Raw genomic sequence first — 6,377 nt, forward strand, 5'->3', positions numbered from 1 at the left:
ATGTTTCCATGGGTCTGTTGGTGGGAATATTAGAGCGTTGCTGATATGATCTTGGGGATTCGACTTGAACCTGATTACGCACATTAGGGTAGATCTGTGGATCTGTCGGCCTCAGAGCCCTCATGTATTGGAAAGGGCGAGGATTTCCATACACATCTTGTTCCCCTCTTCCACCCTGCCACGTTCTAGGCTGCACAGAACTTGTGGCTGAGAAAGAACATGGGTATGAGTACAGATTATAATCATGTTGGTAAAGCTTAGAACACATCTACAGTTTGTCAGTATTGTTTAGATAGAACTTCAGTGTTGAGTTTATTAAGCCAGTGTCAAAGACATTTGTATTCTTATACTCTTAACAGGAGGAAGGAAGTCCGTTAATTTGTGTGATCCACTCACAGAAAGCATAATATTCATATACATTTATACCATCTACAGTTACCCAGCTTGAATTTTCCTTTTCCAAATTTAACACTGAAGAACTCCGTCTTTTCAAAGCAATTACTAAAGTAAAAAGATAAAACACCATGCTTACGATGACTCATTACATAAGTTGAGATTTTGGTATCTAAACATCTGCAAGTTAACTTAATGCATCATACATGGAACCTGTAGAGTTTCCCCCCACTAAATGAAACCCGGCTGTGACGTTAAAGTAATGCAAACTCAGCGTTACATTTTACCTCTCAGTGTGCTGTGAGCCATTTAAATACCCTGCTTTAACCAAATCAAATCTGCCAATTTGAGCATGAGGTATCTCGACCCTAACCCAGTAGCTGCAAAGTCCTGATAAGGTACACTGGTAGACCTGTTTAGTGACCAACAGCTTTATCACCTGAAGTGGGGGAGAGGAAAAAAACTGCCTGGATTACATACTACATATTTTGTTCCAGTGTAAATACTGTTAAACCTCTTTCAAATATTATCTAAAGAGATGCTGCAGATTCTGGGTGCAGGCATTCACTGGACTCCTCAGGTAAGACATAAAGTTGTCATTTCATAAAATCATTAGAGTAGGTTTCAACATGCTCACCTTTGGGAAGAGCTGAGGAATAGTTCACATCACTCAAAACATAAAGCAGTAAAAACCTGTCAAGCAGCACAAATACAGTCAAGATAAAACCAGACCAAAGCCTCACATTCAAGTACAGGAAGTGCATATCATGAAAATACATTTAAACATTGTACCTTGCAATTAAGAACCGGGCAACCATGACTCCAGTAGCTGCACTCACTGTCCTCACAAACCCTCCAGCTGGACTGTGCATGCAAAGCACTCACATTTCCACGGGTCCACACACACCAGCTCCGACCAAACACCAGTGTACATCTGAGTTACGTGTTTAGGACATGCTGCTGTCTTTATCGGTCCTTCCTACCGGCAGGTGTTTCCAATCAGGCTTTTTTAATGAGAAGTTGAACTGAGGTACCCAACAGATCAACTCCCCCACTTCTTTTATGCATACATGTTTATTTTGCTCTTCACTCAAACTTTTGGGGAGACACAAACTGTTATTCCAGGTAACCTGTTAACCAATCAGAGAACACTAAATGTTTAAAAATCTGGCTAGATTCAAACTTTACACAGGAAAAGTGAAATAAAATCTGAAAAGTTAAACTTACTTTGTCTATTTATGATGCACTGAATTTCATAAATCCAATGTAAATTTTAGCACTAGGTGCAATGACTCCCAAGCTAGGCGAGTGGCTCCAGCAGATCCCAGGAACAACATCCGAGATCTAGGAACAGCAAAGATACTGCGCAGGACTCTTGAGCTCCCAGGCCTCTGGTAGAGGACCTGAGCTTGAAGAATAGTCCGTCCGCAGGGGGCAATTTTTTATTTCTTTTGGAATCGCCTGTCTGGCTTTTTGTTCGACCTTTATTATTATTATTTCATTTTTAGTTATTACAATCAGATAGAGGAAGAAAGAGAGGCTGGGAAGACATTTAACAGAAGGAGACGGGAAGAAAAACAGAGGAGAAGAGGAAATGAGAGAGAACAGACACTGAAAATCTGCTTGATCGCCTGCTGAGAGAGAAAAAAAAAAAGCAAAAAGCAGACAACATAGTAGGGAAACCACAGCAACAACCATAAGCATCAGTAATAGTAAGTAATAAATATTGAGTGAACAGCATACAGTACTAATAATACATTATATGTTTAGAGGCAGCAGCCAACCAAGATAGTGTGTGAGTACCTGTTTGTACACCTGTCTGAACACTTGTGTATACACCTGTGTGTGTGGGCCCGTTTATGTTCATAAGATTTCTCCATGTAAGTGTCTAATAGTGGGTATGGGGAGCCATAACGCTTCCCCCCAGGTCATCAGCGACTGGAGGAGATCCGGGCCCCAGACATGTATAGGATTTATGTACAGGATTTCTATCTTTACAAGGGGGCAGTTTGAGTGCAGTGATGGAATGTAACTAAGTCAATTTATTGTCTACTATTATATAAGTATAGTTTTGATTTACTTGTACTTGTGAAATCAAGTTTGCCAGGTTCCACTTATTAGGTCCTGAAGGAACCTACTGGAGTGGCAGTGTCGTCTTCAGAGGCCTCATCTTTATCACCATGGTCACCTGCATCTAAAGGATAATCATTGGGACCAGACTCAACAATAATACTCTACCAAAGCTCAGAAAAGACAGATGATATGAGGACTTCATGACAGCAAATTGCAAGAAATGTAAGTTAGTTTCAGGATCTGATGTTATAACTGAAAATTGCCAATTAGCTTTTTTTTTTTTTTACCAATACTAATAATGAAATATTATTAGTGTTGGTAGTGCTGAATGTTTTTATAACAGCCTGGTAGATGCTCTATATTAATTTCTTGTTGTTGTTATTTCAGATTGCTTTGTATTCAAAGCCAGGTAGCCAGTCTTCAAAATATTTAGGAGGAAGTTGTCTGGTAAATTCCTTCCAAAGTGGCCAACATTCTTCAAGCCAAGCCAAATCTGCTTCAAGGCCCTTTCACATCGGACACAGCATGCGCTGCGCTCACCGCTTGCTAGAGTGAGGGACCCAAAATTTGTGTTGGATTGGCTGCTGAAGATGTGATTTTTAGAATTGTATTGAAGTAGAAGTTCACTTTTGATGTGAACAGATGTGGATTATCAAGGGCAAGGAGACCCAACATGCAGCAGATTTATCTATTCCAGATAAGCTTGGTGTTGCAGCACAGACACAGGATTGTTTCTATTATAACTAAATGTGCACATCGGAACAAAAATAATTGTGCACCAGGAGTTAAACATTTTAATATTGGCACTCAAAATCAGACTCCCAGTTTTGTTTAACGTAATTCACTTGGATTCTTTCTCAAGTGGTGGGTAGCATGAAGACTTTTCACAAGGAAAATGGCTGCTCAGCTCTTCCTCCTGTGTGTTGGAGAAAGAAAGAACAACATCCAGAATTTCTAAATTGTTAAGACAATGAAGAAATCAAAAGGTGATTCCCTGTGTGATCCATAGAATATAATAGAATGCCTTTATTTTCACTATACAGATGTACAATGAGACACAGAATAGAGATGTAGACTGGGGTTGCAGCCCTGATGAGCTTTTCAAGGCCCAATTTCCATTTGCTGTGAAATGTTCATGTGTTACATTTGCAAGATACAGCACACAAGCTGTTTAGTGTTATTTAGACATTTCCAACATGGTTTGTATCCAGGAAGGGTTTCGCATATGTATATATATAAATGTAAAGTGTAAATTTAAATGTTATTTTATACACAAAGAGGTGTTTAAATGGGTTAAAGAGCTAGTTATGTACCCATTCAGTGGTTACATGCTTTGCTATTTACATGTTTACGCATCTGAATGTTTACACATGCATGTTCAAAGCAGTAATAAGTATGTGCTGTATACCTAGTTGTTTTCCCTGCATTGATCTGAGTATAGGTTTTCCTGGCTTTGAGTGGCCAGTGCAGTATTCATGAAGGCTATACACAGGAAGTGTTTGGTTGTTGTTGCTGTGTGCTGAGAGTAAAGAGGCTGCTAAGAAAGTTATCAATTTCCATCTTGCTGTTTCTAATCGTTCAGAGAGATTCCAAACCACATAGTGAACCCTCACATTACATACATATATTCTCCTCTCAGCCCTGCAGATGGTCTATCCTTCAAGCTCGGGTCCTCTGCCAGAGGCCTGGGAGCTTGAGGGTCCTGCGCAGTATCTCTGCTGTTCCTAGGACTGCGCTCTTCTGGACAGAGATCTCGGATGGTGTTCCTGGGATCTGTTGGAGCCACTCACATAGCTTGGGAATCACTGCACCTAGTGCTCTGATTACAACTGGAACCACTGTTACCTTCACCCTCCACATCTTCTCGAGCTCTTCTCTGAGATCTTGGTACTTCTCCAGCTTCTCGTGTTCCTTCTTCCTGATGTTGCTGTCATTCGGAATCGGTACATCTATCACTACGGCCGTTTTCTTCTGTCCGTCTACCACCATTTTGTCCGTCTGTATCTGACAAATAACAACATTTTTTTATAATGCCTTTACTTTTTGTTACTAGCAGCATGTCACAAATACACATAGCTTGTTTCCATTTCATTAACTGAATGTAGAGTATATGCAAATGATAACACAGTTTGACCAGCATAAAACAATATTTTTGCACCAACAAAGTGATTCACAAAGCTCTATTACCCAGTGATGTTTACAGTGTAGTTAGATATTTTGAGGAAACTGGACAAGTAAAAGATAAAGAAGTAGTAAACCTAAAAAAAAACCCAAACTAAACAAAACACCATCTACAGCAGCTGAACAGCAGCTTTTTAATGTCATTCAAGATGCCTACAACTACTCCTGAATCCTACTTAAAGAAGAGAGCTGCCAAAGAGAGTTAAGGCTGTGTTAAAGAATAATCAAAGTCGGTTGTGCTAAATCTTTACTTCAGGCTTGTCAGAATGGCACAAACTCTGCCTTTGCCTTATGTGCTGCTGCATTTCTATGTATGTTTGAATATGTGTCAATAAATTGCTGCATCTAGTTCCTAAAAAAAAAGACGCACTCCTTTTTATTTTCCAGCAATAAAAAGAAGTAACTTTTGTTGTTCAATTTACTATCAAAATGCTTCCTTTTTAAGCTCGTATTTTTTGAATTTGTTCATGAAAATGTTTCGTTGGGGATAATTGATGTAATTACATTTCACTGAATTTGATTTTGCTCGTAATTACACAGGTGTGTAAATTTCAGCCTTGTCATCCTTTGCTTTCTTCTTCCTGGAAAAAAGAAGAAGAAGAAGAAGACAGGAAGTGTTCCTGTTCCTGTTGCTGTTGACGAGCACGGGCGTGAGATAACGGAGTGCGGAGATTTCGAGGGTTCGTGTTATAATTCCTTCTTTCTTTCTTATTATTATCATTAGTAGTATTTATTTTTCCTTCTGCTTTCGGTTAATAGGCTATGAAGCCAGAAAATCTCCGGTGAACATTACTGATGATGAACTAGCTTCTCAGGCCATATAACGACAGTTCAGTGCTCAGCATCGGTGTGTTTCAAGTGCGGTGCTGAGCCAGTGTTTAAAACGCTGCGATACGTCGCGTTTCTACAGAACTGTAGATAATGTGTGTTCAGTGTACTAACGTTTTGTATGTAAGAGGTTTTGGCTCTCACTAGCGCGGTGAGCCATCTGATTCAGCGAGGAACAGAATGAGTCAGGCCTGTCGTTGGGTGTAACAGCCATTTCTTCCACCTGCGCTATCTCACTTCCTTCGAAAATACGACATTAATATTAAGGTTATCAATTATATCACGCTTGAGATGTACGTGTGTTGGTGTGAAGCCAGTAGCACTGGTATAATAACAATGCCTGTCGTTGCTGCTGCTTTTCCAGGCTTCCTTCGTATGGCACGACTAGCTTCGCCATTGCGCTTGCAGGCGCTGCGGCTATTAGTCCTATTTTTATGGGTGCGGGTCCTCTGTGTCTAAATAGTTCAATTTCTCTTTAAAATTAAAGTCTGGACACATAAAATATCTTGGTTTATAATTGTTTCATGGAAAGAAAAAATAGCCAGCACGCTTTATTCACACAAATTAATGACTGATTTTCTGGGTTGTTTTTTTTTTTTTTTTACAGTATTGCTCCCGGTATTGGCTTTCCTCCCTATAAGGCCCCTTTTCACTGAACTATAAGATTGCTGTTTCCTCGGCAAGTTAGCAGCATGTTTTTTCTTTTCTGAGTGGTCATCTGTTATTCTTCAGTAATTATTGACCTTTTATACTGAACAGTTTACTGCATTTTTGCAAGCTTATCTTAGGATGGAACATTGCATCATTTTTCTTCAGTGGCTTAAATTAAGCATTAAATAAATTCAAGCTACAACTAGGGCTGCTTTTTCAAGTGGAAGAAATATTAATATAGCTAGGCTGCT

The 6,377-nt window shown here is 39.5% G+C and overlaps 1 protein-coding gene across 2 annotated transcripts in view; it reads left to right on the plus strand.

The window, feature by feature from the left end:
- Window positions 1-5,250: 5,250 nt before the first annotated feature.
- Window positions 5,251-6,377, plus strand: part of macir (macrophage immunometabolism regulator) — a 5,517-nt gene continuing 4,390 nt past the window's right edge. For both annotated transcript variants that reach the window (XM_005753953.1, XM_005753954.1), the window contains exon 1: window positions 5,251-5,327. The gene's annotated coding sequence lies outside the window, so the exon portion shown is untranslated. The remainder of the gene's footprint in view (window positions 5,328-6,377) is intronic.

This window comes from Pundamilia nyererei, unplaced genomic scaffold (genome assembly GCF_000239375.1).
Source record: "Pundamilia nyererei isolate P.nyererei 1_Seehausen unplaced genomic scaffold, PunNye1.0 scaffold00485, whole genome shotgun sequence".
Lineage (NCBI taxonomy): Eukaryota > Metazoa > Chordata > Actinopteri > Cichliformes > Cichlidae > Pundamilia > Pundamilia nyererei.